This window comes from Sorex araneus, chromosome 2, assembly GCF_027595985.1.
Source record: "Sorex araneus isolate mSorAra2 chromosome 2, mSorAra2.pri, whole genome shotgun sequence".
NCBI lineage: Eukaryota > Metazoa > Chordata > Mammalia > Eulipotyphla > Soricidae > Sorex > Sorex araneus.
The window spans coordinates 124452669-124468828 of record NC_073303.1 but is presented as its reverse complement, the minus strand read 5'-3'; the positions used below and the strand labels follow the sequence as shown (position 1 = coordinate 124468828).

Below are 16160 nucleotides of genomic sequence, written 5' to 3'. Positions count from 1 at the left end.
AACAGAGGGAAGCTCAGCAGTCTTGGTGGGAAGGGTGGGGTGGGGAAGACCTTCCATAAAAGGTGCTCAGAGCCGCTGATGGATATATGGATAAGTGACCAAACCACTGAGCTCTCTGAAGGGAGAGTGAGAAGACCATCAGAAGGGGTGACGCTAGAAGGTAAGGAAGAGGTGGGGGTTGATTTCTCTGTGGCAGAGGAGACAGAGATGCCCCTTTGAGGCAGGATACAGACACCAAGTGTCTGAGCATTCCTTGTGTTCAGTCAAACCAGCACCTGAGGACACAGCCAATGGGATGGCTGCCATTTTGGCAGCTCGGCAGAGAGGAAGCAGATTTGCTGAATGAGCTAAATCTTACCTGGCAAAAGGAATTCCCCCGCTTTACTATGAACCATTAGAGCAGAAAAATAGGCTTAGAAGCATTGGAAATGGGCCAGGAGAGAGTGTCAGGGAGACAGCAGGGTCTAACAATAGAAAACGAGGCAGTGGATTAGACAGCGTAGGTGTGAGTGAGGGAGACAAAAGCAGATAAGGAAAGACAAGCTGCCACCCCGGGGAAATGGCACAAGGACCCGGGACTCTGCCGGGCAGCAGGGGCATCCAGTCCTGTCCCAGCACGGCCCAGGCATTCCAGAACACCCAGAACAGAATTAATGTGCAGGGCCCGGTTCCGAACTTATACACGGGGACATATCCCTAAAGCCCACATGTATTTGCATTGTGAACTGAAATATAGTTCCCTCCAGGAAGTTACCTTATTTCAGTTAGCCATGTGAGTAAAAATGCAAGTGTTTCATCTATATGCACCTAAGGCCTAACCTCTTGACAGGTAGTCGAGCCATCTCCATGCACCCCATCACGCTCTGGTGGCTCAAGGAACACCTCCAAATTCCTGGGCCTTAAGATGACAACTTGTAATTGGTTCATGAGTCACCTGTATGGTCCAGGGCTCAGCTGGAAGGGGGTGAGTCTGGTCCACTTGAATTTGATTTGATAACAGCAAGGAGAAAGTGAAAGTTTGGAATCACGTAGAGGTCAGTGTCAGTATGTTACAATAACCTATGACTCTGCTTCATTTGGTTTTAGATGATTTGTATTTAACTGCTGAGTAGGATTGTGGGGGCTGATATTTGGGGTCTGAGTCCTCTCTCTGGTCCTCTCTCTCCCATTCTGAACTTCCTCAGAGCGTGGTAGCTGGTTTCCCAGGGCAAAAGTCAGACATAGGAGAAACGAGGAATGGCCAGGAAAAAAAGAGAAATGGGATTTATGTTTACGCTTTGGAAGTCACCTAGCAATGCTCCCCCTGTACCAATCAGATGCCTGCATGGATTCAGGGGGTAGAGGAACAGCTTCTCCTCCTTGATGGAGAGTGGCAAGAGGAGGTGGGAGTAGATAAAATTACTGGGCCATTTTTGGAAGGTACAATCTGCCACAACATAGAACATAACTTCTAAGAAAACCATAACCTATTCCAGCCAGAAAGGAAATATCACAGCAAATAGAGTGTCAGGAACCTAAATCAAACTCCCCAGAGTTGTGCTAGGTACTGCAAGGTATTGGGCTATCTGCACAGGTGCTCTGTGCCTCAGTTTCCTCAAATTATAAAGCTTGAATAGAGTTAAGAAGGGTGAGCTATTCTCAGACACTAGAACCAGATCTTCTCCACCTTAGCAAGCTACTTCCTGTGCTGGAGAGTAGCCCAGGGTCAGCAAACTCATACCACCAGTTCCCCTGCCTGTTTTCAGGGACTGTGATGAGTCGGGTATCAATCCAGGTGGGAAGACTGTGACTTAGACGATTTGCCCTAAGAAGCAACTGCAAGAGCTCAAGAGAGGCTGTGAACTCAGCTCAGTCAGACTCCAGAGAAGGAATCCCTAGATCATGGGGTGAGGTAAATCCTTCTCCCCAGTCCAGACTTCCGGGGAGCAAAAGCAAGCAGGATTGTGGGCTTGGATCTAATGATTATGGGAGGGAGTCTACAGTGGCTAGGCTTGTCTAAGGAAGATGGAATAGATGTTGAGAAGGTTTCCACGCTTTCTTTTAGCAAGGATTCTCTCAGCCCTCTCTGTCATGAAACTGAAGTTGAATGAGATCAGGGACCTTACAGTTCTGTTCATGACCCATAGCTAGTGTGATGCAGAATCAATACCAAATCCTGGCACAGATTAGCACCAACACTTGGTCCATGCCCATACCCACCCAGACTGGCATATAGTAAGTCTTCAAAATTGGTTAAATGTATACAGGACAACATTGGCAGATGATAAGAGTCAGAAGCCCATGAAGTCTTGCATGTTCTCCATGCCATGGGAAGACCAAATAAGGGTGGCAGTCCAACAGTGCTTAGCCTGAGGCTCCTCATCCAGTCACCACTTGCTGCTGTGTGTAGCCGCTGCAGTGACACCTGCCCCATGGCAAGACGTGGGAAGGCGTAGGATGGGATGACTTTTGTGAGAGGCTATCTTTTTAATTTTATCTTCAAGGATGTTGTAAATATGGTCGTCACAGAATTGGTCATGGTTTTAGTTGCATGAATCATCTGGAAGTCTGTGGGAGTCGGCTGAGCAGCCAGCCAGCGAACACAGCGCTCTGAGGTGTTTACTGCTAATGGACAGACTTCAGCCTCATCACCCAGGAAAGGCGATGGAGAACCGTCCCTTTAAAAAAAGATCCAGCCTCCTGTGAAAGCAATACTGACAGACTTTGATTTTTTCTACAGTTACTGGGAAGAATTCTGGAACTACAGACAATTTTCCCATTAGGACAGGTAGCCATATGAAAGTCTTTCAGGCTGAGGATTTATTTCCTGAAAATCAACTACAGAGCTTTGATACGATTGGTTTTACCTTAGCACGAACTAAATTTTAAAGGGATGGTGTGTCTCTAGTGAAAGAAGTCTATATAGAAACATGTTGAAAGACTGGAGAAAAGAAACAAGCAAATCAAACAACCCTGAAGTTTACTGCAGAGATAAAAAGAATAGACTATCCTTGCCTTGGAGAACATGGCTGCAATGAATTTAAGTGCTAATCGTATGAGTTTTTTTTTTCTCTCAAAATCTATATAAGCATGAATATTGATGGCCTCACTCCTGGAAAAGATTAGAATTGTTCTATTTTGGAAATGCTATTTCTGAAAGGATTTCAATTGGGGGACACCAGGTAGATCATATTAGATTTCATAAAAAAAACAATGAAACATTGTTTTTCTGGACATTTACACACCTGCCTTGAAGAAGCAAACAGTTGGGACTTGTTGTTTTTCTCCAAGTTTATCAAGTTGCCACAGTTACTTCAAGTGACCCCAAAGCAGGTGTTCTTTTCTTGTCCAGAAAATAAGAAATGCTTTGAGAAAATCCTCTTTTGTAACTACCCACCCCCTCTCCCCAGGAACACACATGCACACACTAAGCTTCCCTCTCAAATGTTAGGGATTTGGATGGAGTTGATTTAACAGTTTGTGCAAAATGTCATGGCTGGGCTTCTCTTACGCAGAAGTGCCAGGTGCTGAGGTAAGAGGAAGGCTGGCTGGATGCACTCAATAACGCAGAACCCGAGAAGCAAGGATGACGTCAGCCAGTGAACTACAAAGTTACCTGGCTGGTTGGAGGGGAAAATTAAGCAACATCTGAGAATTACAAATGATACTGGGAATGAGGGGCTGGAGCGATAGCACAGCGGGTAGGGCATTTGCCTTGCACGCGGCCGACCCGGGTTCTAATCCCAGCATCCCATATGGTCCCCTGAGCACCGCCAGGGGTGATTCCTGAGTGCAGAGCCAGGAATGACCCCTGTGCATTGCCAGGTGTGACCCAAAAAGCAAAAAAAAATGATACTGGGAATGAGACAATTGCTTACATAAGCCTCTTTAGAGGATGGTCGTAATATTGCATGTATTGTTCTTAAACATCCGTTAAGTTATATAACGGTCAGATTGTTCAGCAGACATCTATCCCTTCATTTTCAGTAGGTGCCATCTAAGGGAACCTCTGGCAAATAAAGCTGCAGGCTTTAACCTGAGCAGCACAGATTAACATGACAATGTCAGGGACCCAGGCAGGCATAAGCTTTATTTAAGTATGTAAATTGACATAAGTTCTTTAACATGCTTTCAGATGGTGTGAGCCTTTTGATTATCCTCTCAGGTACACTCTCATATAACATCCTTCCTTCTTAGCCTAAGTACTTATTTTCTCGGAGTGGATAAAGGTCCCTCATAAACAGCTATAGTCTTACTTTCATGCTCTAGGGTTTGAACTTGCATAACTTTCATTAACACTCTGAGTTTTTCCTCTTAACCCTTATCTAACCAAGGTGAGACAGTTTCAGGTGCCACGAAGATTGTTTATAGATGTCAAGCACGAAAGGAAAAGAAAGCTAGAGCTTGGAAGCTCTAGGATCAGCCCCCTTTCTCATAACAGAAATGAGAGGGAATACTGTGAAATTCTCACACCTAGAGAATAAAATCAGACACTGTGGAATCACATGTGGAAATGGTGGTATGAATTTTGCCCCGTGCAGCTCTGCCCTGAGGCATCATGAACTTAACATGATAATATCCATTCCTTATCTTAGGGGTGGTGAGAATTCAAGGGAATCTGGGAACTAGATAGGAAAAACATTACATCTTTCATCCCACTAACCGCAAATAGAAATGTAGTCATTCCTTTCATTAAAAGGTAGACCACAAACCACAGCACTTGTGTTTTCGTTGCCAAGAGAAGTCACATTTTTTTTCACAACCCATTTGAGCTTTTGTAGCTATTTCAAAATATCTTTGACACTCATCACCATGGTAGTTATTAGACCCGCTCCTAAGCTGTATTATTTAAAATGCTGAATTGTTCCAAAGCATGTGCTGCAGTTTTCAAACACGAGACCAACGCATTTCAATAAAAGTGGTCTCCTTCATCATTCTGCACACATTTAAAAACAATGAGGGGTATCCACAGACTTCTTTGGCTTGCCAAGCATCCCATGGCACCTCAAAGGTTAAAAAAAAAAGTCCCTGAAATGATACACGAGGCTTTTAATAACACGACATCCAGATGTCTAGAGTAAATCAGTCCCTGCTAGGATCTTATGAAGCGGAAACAAACTTGACCTTGAAATCCACATAGTCGCATGGCTTTAAATAGACAACTCTGATGAGAGTCATTTTTTCCCCTTATTTGCACTAAGAAGAGACCTGTAGATTCTGGAGCCATTCTGCCCGCATCCCTTAGGTTGCCTTCTCTAGAGCAGACGCTATCTGCAATGTTGGGTATTATTAGCACCCACCAGTTCCCTCGGCTTCATGCAGCTGCCATCCCCGCGCTTCGGGAAGGGCATTGAATAATATCATTCTTTAACTTTAGACCATCACAGAGAAAGCACAGGGGAAAAAAATCTTTGCAAGCTGGAAGAGATCTCATGATAATTTATTTGGAGTGAGAGAAGAAAAAATATCAAAGGAGTCCATCAGAGAGAGAGAGAGAGGTGTAGGTAGAAGTGGTTCTGATCCCTTCCTGGCACAGTTGAAACACTGCATATCAATTAACGTATTCCTGGGGGTGTCAGGAATATGGCCTCTGAATTATAATCATGAAGTGCCTCAGGAGATGTGCCTTGAGGGGTGAGCACACCAGACTTTTGGGAAAATCCTCCACGGAGACTCTGTCCAAAAATAAACCTGGTGCATGCCAGCAAGTTAAATGAATATGCGCTCATTTAAGCTATGGGGAAATCATTGATACACCATAATTATTCACTTAGCTGAGGACTGTTCAGAATTCTCATCTTCAGGAATACATTAAGTGTATCAAAATTGAGAAGCTACTCAGAAACAAAAATAGGGACAATGTATTCTTGCTAAAAATACAGATGTAATTTACAGACCATAGAATAAATTTTATATACGTAGCCAAACCATCATTTTTCTGTGAATCAAAGTACGAGGTATATTACATGTGCTGCTCTAACATTGCCCTTATTTCTGTTTATTTGTAAGATTCAGAAACCTTGCTATAAACCTAGGAGTTCCTTAACTTTAATATGAGCATTTTCTTTGAACTATTTGCCATAAAAGGATCCAACAAATGTACACAATAACAGAAAAATTCCAGTTTATTTCACTTGGAAAGAAATGAATTGCGGCAATGAAAGAAAACATTTTAATTGTATAGTGTCAACTGAATAAAGAGATTTATTTGAAAAAGACCTTGCTAGCCACAGTTATTAAATTACTTATTCAAGACCCAGAGCAGTTTTTCAGTGATTATTTATATTATGTTTGAATCAAAGTAGAGCTATCAGTGATGCGTTTCTTTTTAGGGCCATTCTTTTCTTCTCTAGCTAATTCCTCCAAATTTTAGAATGCAAATATAATTCCATGAGCCTTTATTCAAGACTATCCAATGCCATTTCCCCCACAGTCTAATCTCCAGAAGACCCTGAAAAATGTGCTCTCACAACCCAAAGCCAATTGCATGCATACATACATGAGGTCCCAGGCCAACTTCCTTGGCATATTCCAGAGTATTTTTCTCTAAACAGGAAGCAGTTGACAGTTTCCCCTGGTATTTTCAAAATACCCTAATTACCAAAAAAAAAAAAACCAGAAAAATGCCCAACTTTTGTTTCAAACTGTGAGGTTCTTTCCCACTGTGCCCATTGCTGCTAATGAAGAATACTGCAAACTGGATCGAAACGGAATTCCCAAGAATTCTAGGCGGATTCAGAGTAAGGGTAGCGAGTGGAGGGAAAAAGAGAAGAAAGGAAAAAAAAAATCCCCTAAGTGAGTAGCCCAGCGCTGGCTCTGCTGGAGTTTGAAAGCCCAAGAACAAGACGGAGGGGCAGAGGATTCGTGGCCAGGCGCGGGGACACACTGGCTGGGGCTGCGACAGACCCTGTCACGCTAGCAAGTGTTGAGCAAGACGAGCCACTAGTTTAACCTCCTTCACGGCACATCCCTCTCCCTGGAACCAAATGCTGGGGACTGGACCCAAAATGAGCAACTAGAAGTGGCTTCTCATTTTTCCTCCCCACCCAGGGCACAACCCTAAATTTGCTCCTGAAGACAAACTTGTAGGAGGCAGGAGAAAGAAGGAAAGAAGAGGGATCTCCTTAAAACAATTCACTACTGCAGGAAATGCAAACGAATTACCTCCCAGAGAGAAAAAATGCAGGATTCAACAGTCCATGCTCCGGAGGTCCCGAGAAGCCGCGGCGACAGGAGAGCGGCAGCCGCGGTGGCAGCCGGCAGCATCCACAGCTTCTCCCAGGCCCGCCGCTGACTGTGGACTCAGCCACAGACTCTGCCTCCCGCTGACGTCAAAGTCCCTGTCACATGGCCAGATGAAAGCCAAGAGAGTATTGGTTGTCGTAGCAACCGCAGAACAGCTCTGAAATTATTTCAATAGGTCATCTGTCACTGGTGTGTGTGTGTGTGTGTGTGTGTGTGTGTGTATGCGCGCGCGCGAGCGCGCGCCCGTGCTCGCGCAATGCATATGTGTGTATGCACTCACAACCATCGCTGACAACTTCCCTACAACCTGAATCCCCAGAGTTAAGCCTCAGGAGTGCCCATAACTTTTCGGAGACTCTGTTCTTTGCAGTCAGTTGTAGAAAAATGCAGGTCCCAAGCACTCACTCTCTCTCTCCCTCTCTCCCTCTCTCTTCCTCCCCCTCCTCCATGTGTCTATGCAGATCTGGAGGAAAGAAACTGAAAACTCTGTAGGGAGTTGGCAGAGGAAGTAAAATCTTGTTTGTAAGCGCATGGGTAACAAAACAGTTTCTGGAAGAATTGGAGGCAAAGAGACTTGTTTGTTTAGGGGACACAGCCAGTGGTGTTCAGGGCTTAACTCCTGGCTCTGTGTTCAGGGCTCCTTCCCGGTAGGGCTTTGAGGACCATATGTGGTGCTGGGTGTGCTGCGTGCAAGGCAAGTACTTTACCTGCTATCCCTGTCCTATCTCTGGTCCAGAAAAGATTAAAAACAACAAACACGGGATAAGAATCCATATCTAGGGTAGACCAAGGAGAGGACTCAAAGGGCTAACGTGCATAATTGGCATGAAGTACCTCTGAGTTCCATTCCGGCTCCACCTGATTCCACTCCTTGAGCACTGATGGGAAGGAGCAACTCTTGAACACTGGGGTGAGAGTAGCTCCAAGCAAAGAGTGCCCCCCCCCACCAAACAACAAAAGACTCTGCATTGATATTTCATTACAGTGAAGGGAGGCAAAGGCAGACCGCCTCCCTCCCGAACACAGGTGGGGAAGAGGTTAGGGATGAGGGCAGCCAGGAAGAGGGGATGTTTGATGGTTGGACTTGGTGGTCTGGTTCTCTGAGGTGGGAGTACGAGAAGCATCAGCACCTGGTTCCACAACCACCTGGCAGGTCCTTGCACCCCTTTCTGGACCCATGCCTTGGGGTCATTGTCAAAGGGCCAAATCCTCTTCTCCTGAATGCTCCTTTGGGGGTTCAGAGTTGAGTAAAATGGGTGTGGACCTTTCCCCGCCTTCCAAACAAAGTTCAATGAAAGCAAGAGTGGTGGACTGAAAGGATCTGCCTCCATGCTTGCTTGCTTTCTTTTTGTTGCTTTTGGGTCACAACTGGTGATGCTTGGGGTTATTCCTGGCTCTGCTCTCAAGAATTCCTCCTGCTGGTACTTGGGATACGTTATGGGATGCCGGGGATTGAATTCAGGTGGGGCACGTGCAAGGCAAATGTCTTACTTGCTGTACTGTCACTCTGGTCCCTCTATGGTCTTTTATCCTTTTGGTTTTTGGGTCGCATCCCTGAGATGCTCAGGGCTTATTCCTGGCTCTGTGCTCAGGGGTTACTGCTAACCGGAGTTGGGGGACTGTATGTTTGCTGGGGATTGAACCACGTTCATGGCAAGTGCCCTATCTGCTCTATGATCTATCCAGGCTCCATGTATTTTTTGTTGTTGTTCGTTTGTTTACTTTTTAAATGGAAACTTTATCCCTTACCTCCCCTTTGCTGTTGCAGATGTTATGACAATCAGGTGCAGGCTCATATTTTCTAGTGGCACTCCCTGGGGATTTTGTATCAGTGTGGTGCTTAAACCATTGGCCATAGTGCTCACCAGGACACACCCGCACATTTGGGCTGAGGCGGGCAGGGAGATCACACACACACGCTCACCCCTCCAGCTGTGCTGGTGCTGGTGCTCACCTGTCCTTCACATGTGGTGCGTCTGAACCAAGCAAGTGTTTGAACTAAGCCCAGAACTCTTCCTCCGCACTCCCTGAGTGTTGTTTAACTTCATTTCCTCTGGGACCACCCTCACTCCTAACTCTGCACACATACTTATTTCTTTGTTCATGCTCCTGCTTAATTAACAGGAAGCCAATTAAACAAAATTAAGCGAGAACCACAGGAAGGCACTTGGAGGAGGGAGATACCCACTCCACGGGGGAAGGACATGAGGTGGGAAAGAGACGGCCCCCAGACACCAAAGGATCTTTCCTACTAGAGTCATTAAAGTTTCTATTCTGGACCCTTTAAACAGAGACAAAAAAAAGTGGCTTAAAATGGACCCAGACAGTAGACTGGTGGGACGTACCCCATTGGCCAGTGTAATAGAAATTTCTTCAGAGAGAGTTGGAAATTGCCACTCAAACAATAAGACTAATAATGTCCAAATGTTGGCCACAGAATCTTCCTATTATCTGCCCTTTCCTTTACCTCTATCTCAACCCCATGTGGGAGACAAGTCTATACTTTTTAATTTGAAGAGTTATTTCCCCACAGCTATTAGATCTAAAACTTGGAAAGTAAAACCAGGCTGTAAAGGAACTGCAAAAGCTTCCCTCTTGGATTCCAGCGGAGCGGCAGGCTGCTTGGATTCTACCTGTTTGCGTAAGGACAATTGGCTCATTGAAGTCAGTTTCTATCTAAGTGGGTCAGGATGTCTCACCAGCTGCAGATAGAGTTCACCAAGCAGCCATTTGTTCCATTTCTAGTTGCTTTTGCTGTGGCTGGGCTGGTTGTTCAGAAGCAAGCAAACTCTCAGAATGAGGGTAGCGGGGAGAGAGAAGAGAAAGCATACAGGGAGTGAGTTCTGGACCCCACATTCTCAGAGCTGCCTGCTCTCCCGTCCCTGCCATGACCTATCGTCGACAGACCCACCTACTCTCAACTAACACCTCTTCCAGCAGCTCAAGGACAGTAGATACAAGGGCCAGGGGGATTGCCCCATAGCTGGAAGCCTGCTTCATGAGCGAAGGGGAGAAGGCAGATGGACTAGAGAAGGGATCTCTAAGAAAATGATGGCTGGAGGAACCAGCTGGGATGGGAGATGCATGTCAAAAGTAGACAATGGAAAAAACATGATGACCTCTCAGTGTCTGTGTTGCAAGCCATAATGCCCAAAAGTAGAGAGAGAGAGTATGGGAATATTATTTGCCATGGAGACAGGGGGAGGGTGGGAAAGGAGGGGGTATACCGGGGATATTGGTGGTGGGGAATGTGCACTAGTGGAGGGATGGGTGTTCGATCATTGTGAGATTGTAACTCAAACATGAAAGCTTGTAACTATCTCACAGTGATTCAATAAAAAAATTAAAAAAATTTTAAAAAAGCACTAATGGAGAAAAATTGCAGTACCAAGGTTGGCCCCTAGGGGATGTCCTTGGAAATGAGAAGCTCCCAGTTCTAAAATTCCCTAAAATGTTAAGGTTTGAATGAGTCTATGCATTAGCAACAAGAAATCTTCTCATCTGGATTTTTCCCAACCTGTGACTTTTCAGACTAAGAGTTCTTTTCTGCATCCTACTCAGGCTTGAGTTCACTGTCAGTTGAAATGACCAGGGGACTGACTGACCATGCAGATGAGATACGTTACACGGTTTACCTCTGTTGTCTGCTTCCAAATGCTGTCATGCATTGCCCTCTCCAGACCACCTCCAATTGATTAGCCAAGAAGCTGCCAAAGGGTTGAAACTATGATGCCTTTGGGAGCTGCTTTCTACCAGCTACTGAATCAATCCAAAGGCAGTTGGTAATAACGAAGGAAGGATTCAAGAGGGTCCTTCTCTAATTTTGACTCAACACATTGAAGAAAATAAGCATCACTTAATTTTTTTAAGATAGCAGTTCATTTATTTTTAGGTGAAATAGTTCACTGAATTTTTAAAAATACCCATTTAAAAAGTGACCAGTAGGACTGATCAATGGTCAGAAGCTTGCCACAAGTGAGTGTATGTTGGGAGTGGGGGGGGGGCAAAGGGCAATTAAGATAGAGAAGGAACCAATATGACAATAATAGTTAGAAATGATCACTCTGAACAAGAACTTATTGTTGAAAGTAGGTAAAGGATATACATGATAACTTTTCAGTATCTGTATTGCAAACCATAAAACCATAATGCCCAAAGGGGGAGAGAGAGCGAGAGCGAGAGCGAGAGAGAGAGAGAGAGAGAGAGAGAGAGAGAGAGAGAGAGAGAGAAAGAGAGAGAGAGAGAGACAAAGACCGACCGACAGACAGAGACAGAGACTGACAAACAGACAGAGAAGAAAAGTGCATGCCATAGAGGCAGGCTGGGGGAAGGTGGCAGGAAGGAAAATGGGGACATTGGTGGTGGGACATGTACACTGGTGAAGGGACAGGTGTTGGAAAATTGTATGACTAAAATCTAATCATGAACAACTTTGTAACGGTGCATCTCACTGTGATTCAACTAAAAAAAAGTGACTCTGCACCCTAGTTTGGCCACTTTGCCTGAAATAACCAGTTAGTGCCCACCACCCCCCTCCCAATTGTTTATGTTGTTTTTGGGCCACACCTGTGAGTGCTCAGGGCTTATTTCTGACCCCTGACAGTGCTCATGGGACCATATGTGATGGCAGGATTTGAATCAGGGTCCATAGGAGGCAAGGAAAGTGCCTTAACCCCTGTACTATCATTTGACAGCTATTAAATGAGCAGTCTGACTTGGATTCACCCCCATAACTCACAAGAAGTTTGGACAAGGTGTAGCAACTACAATTGGACTGTCATAGATGGGTTTAAACAGATGGTTGTCTGTCTCCTCTGTCTTAATACTAATAGGAAGATCATGGATGGAGATACCGAACTCCAGTCTCTGGGCATTACTGAAGTCCTCTGAGTCTTAGGGTCTACACTGTGAGAATATTGTGATGATCCCACAGTTGATATCGTCTAAATGTCCTGATACTTTCCCCAGGCATCATATGAATGTTGGCTCTCTTTTGTTCATTTGCCTCTAATATATTCCATTCTTCCAGGTCTTCATAGCAGGCCTGATGGGATGAAATCTTATTCATCACTACAACTTTGGGATCACACAGTGTCCAGCACCTCAAGATGTTCAGTGAAATGAATATTGAGTAACAGATGGGAATGATGTCTTTCCCTTCCCACTCCCAGAGAAGAGAGAGACTCTCCATTATGCTCCAGAAAAGCAAAGGAAAGGAAAAGAAACAAAATCTTGAACTGTCACAAACTTTTCCAGCCATGGCTGGACCCAGGAAAATTTACCAACTAGATGAAATTGATTGCAACTAAATTGTAAATACTTATTATGATTGTTTAGGGGCTGATGAATTTCATGGCCATTGCTGTTGAGGTTGGAAACTCTTTTACACCAAGTGACATTAAGTAGTGCCTGTATATGTGAGATGGTGTTCATAGTGATGTAGTGATATAAAATCATTTATTCTTATAATCCGATGAAGCATTACTAGTCTTTTCAACATTTTACAACTGAAAAAACTTTTCTGTTTTGCAGAGGAACACATCTGGCTATGTTCAGCCATTCCTAGCTTGCTGCTTAGGGACCAATAAATGGAAGAAACGTGAGCACTGAAAAGGAAAGAATAAAGAATGAACAGAGCCTCAAGGAACTGGAAACTTCATTAAGTGAGCAAACATATGCTTACGGACAAACTTTTCAAATGTGAAGGGAGACATAAAACTACATAACCATGAAGCTCAACATACTCTGGCTAGTATAAATGGAAATGATATCTATACTCCTGTGCATCATAGTAAAAATGCTGAAAGACAAGAAAAAAATGAAAGCAGAGAGAGAAAATGGATCATCACATACAAGCCAACCTCCCAAAGAATTCCTGACAGAAATACTGGAGACCTGAAGACAATGAGATGACACATTCATATTGTTGAAAGAAGAAAACTGTAATCCAGTTAAGCCATTCTTCAAAAATAAAGGCAAGCGAAGACTTATCTTACAAGAACAACAAATTAAAAAAATTTTCATACTGAAAACAAGAGATCTCAGATGATGCTTCAAATGACTTGAAAGAATTAAGAGCACTGCAAAGAGAACTATAACACTTAAGAAGGCATCACCAGGTGCATGATTTTATTAAATTATTAAAATAAAATAATTTTTATAAATGAAACATAATTATTGCCTAATAATTATTGTTTAACAATTTATTTTAAAAAACACCAATTCCTATAAAATTACACATATACACAATCATTTATGTATATATTACAACAATATAATGATATATATTGCCATATACTGGGCTATAATACATGGGATATTTCACCATAATAGCACAAAGGAAATGGATAGAAAATTTTAAAAAAATGTATAGTAGAGAAAATAAGAAAGTCAAGGCTTGATCCTTTATATACATCAGTATAATTATAACCAGCTTCCCAGAAGCGTTAGCAATAGTAAAATGAAAGAAATCTTAATAGATCAAAAGATGCAATTTAAAAGGGGACATCACTATAGACCCTATAGCCCTTAAGATTGCCTAGGATCTTAGAAAAGAAGATGCCTTAGTGATCAGCCAGCTCCACTTCCTTCTAATGGAGGAAATCTCTCTGCTCTTGAGAGGTAGAAGCAACCACTGCTAAATATCTCTGAGTAATGGCAATTTCTCTACCAAAAATTTATGAAACAGTTTATCCATATGGGACTGTTTCAACTATTATAAAACTATTATTTATAATAAACCAAATGTACTGCTTCCAAATATTAATACCAGACTCACAATCTTCTCATGTTTGTTTGTTTATTTGTTTGGGAGCCACACCTTGTGCTCAGGGTTTATACCTAGCTCTGCCTTCAGAGGTAATCATGGCAAGGTTCAGGGAACCATCATGTTATGACCAGTATTGAACCCGGGTTGGCTGCATGCAAGACAAGTGCCCGACCTGCTGTTCTATCTCTCCAGCCCTCACATTTTACTCTTTGATACGACAAAAAAGAAACTGAGTGTCACGACCCACAGAATGACTTAATACAGCTGAAGGATTAGCTGTGCATCCCCACTATAGGACTGGCACATCCCAGCTTAGGGTGTATAATTCCTTTCTTTTATTTTAGAAGAATCTCTCTTTCTCTCTCCTCTTTTCTCTCATATTTCCTAAACAAAGCTATTTTGCTTCAGAAAGATAGCACTGCAGCATTGTCATCCCAGTGTTCGTCGATTTGCTCGAATGGGCACCAGTAACATCTCCATTGTGAGACTTTTTGTTACTGTTTTTGGCATATCAAATATACCACAGGTAGCTTACCAGACTCTGCTGTGCGGGCTGGATCTCTCGGTAGCTTGCTGGGCATTTCAAGAGGGACGGAGGAATCGAACCCGGGTCAGCCATGTGCAAGGCAAACGCCCTACCCACTGTGCTATCGCTCCAAAAGATAGAGAATAATAAAGAAAAAGCTATCCTTCACTGGCTGCTGGTGGTTCTCCCACTCCCCACAATGTCCCCCTTTCCCTTTTTCCATTCAAATGGAATTTTCAGTGGGAAAGAGTTGCCCACTGTAAGAGATCTTCCAGCCTCTCTAGTAGCTCAGTGAAGTTTTTTTAAAAGCAAGGCAATGAGATATAAATAAATATGTGTAACTTCTGGAAACTTCTTTAAAAATAAATGTGCAAACAAACTTGTCTAAGTCCTTGGCTCTCGGTATTTTCTTCTTTCCTTCTTGCTTTCCTACTATTTAAGAGAAACTTGTGGCTTCCACCATGAACCAGGAGGAGCTGGAGTCCAAGCCCAATAGATTTGTGTTCATATAATTGTTTGGGGTATACAATAGATTTTATGGTGGCATTGAAGCTGGTAGAAGTTTGAAGGTTGCATAGGAGAAAGCTGCCATTCCAGGCAGACCTTCCTCCCCTTTGGACTTTTATGTGAGGTGAGTAGAGAACCAAGGTTTATCTTGTTCAGATTTTCCACCACCAAAAAAACTTGGGCACTTGGTATAAGTGAAATGCCACATGTTAAATAAGCTTACGGAATTTCTCGAGATTCCCCCAATCCTTCAAAAGTGAAAATAGAAAGCAATGCAGTCAGAAGGCTTACAGAAGAAATACTAGGAAAACAGCTATGCAGGTCTTCATAGCTGTTTTGTGAACCGATAAAAATTAGTGACCTTTTATTCGTTCTGGTAAAGTTCACACAAAGATGTCTGCAGGTCTTCTTGGATGCAAAGAAGTCACATGGTTTAAATAGAAAGAACACCAACGGGGCTAGAGCGATAGCACAGTGGGTAGGGCGTTTGCCTTGCATGCGGCCGACCCAGGTTCCATTCCCAGCATCCCATATGGTCCCCTGAGCACCACCAGGGTGATTCCTGAGTGCAGAGCCAGGAGTAACCCCTGTGCATCACTGGGTGTGACCCCAAAAGAAAAAAAAAGAAAGAAAACCAACAAAATGAGAAATGAAGTAAGCAGTTCCTTTCAGCCTTCTCAGATTAAATTAGAGGAATACTTTTTTTTTTCCTCAATAAAAGAATTTCTCATCCTAAACCTATGGATTTTCTTTTGTAGGAAAAAGATCCAAAAATCAGCTCCTTTAACATTTAAGTTCTCATAAAAATAGAGAACTGCCAAATAACATGTTTCTAGCCACAATATCCAGCCAGCATAATAGAAAACATATTGTAAGAGGATCTTCATTTTTGCTTTTTTGGATGACTTCCTTTTCTTTTAAAATAAGAGATTCTGGGCCCCACCCAGTGGAGCTCAGGGCATACTTCTGGCTCTGTGCTCAGGGGTCATCTCTGGTGGTAGTTGGGAAATCACGTGTGATGTTAGGGATCAAGCCAGGGGCCTTAATCCCGGTGCATCTCTCCATTGCTAAACATTGTTTTTAGAACATTGAATCTCTCTTCACTATCAGACTGACACGACTTCATGTCGACAA

General features: G+C 43.4%; 1 protein-coding gene across 2 annotated transcripts in view; it reads right to left on the bottom strand.

Moving 5' to 3' along the window:
• NCALD (neurocalcin delta) overlaps positions 1 to 16160 on the bottom strand; it is a 401970-nt gene that overhangs the window by 71383 nt on the left and 314427 nt on the right. The window contains exon 1 of one of the 2 annotated variants that reach the window (XM_004607689.2): positions 7144 to 7303. The exons of the other annotated variant lie outside the window; for it this stretch is intronic. The gene's annotated coding sequence lies outside the window, so the exon portion shown is untranslated. Of the gene's footprint in view, positions 1 to 7143; positions 7304 to 16160 lie in introns of those variants that run through there. 2 annotated transcript variants of the gene reach the window in all.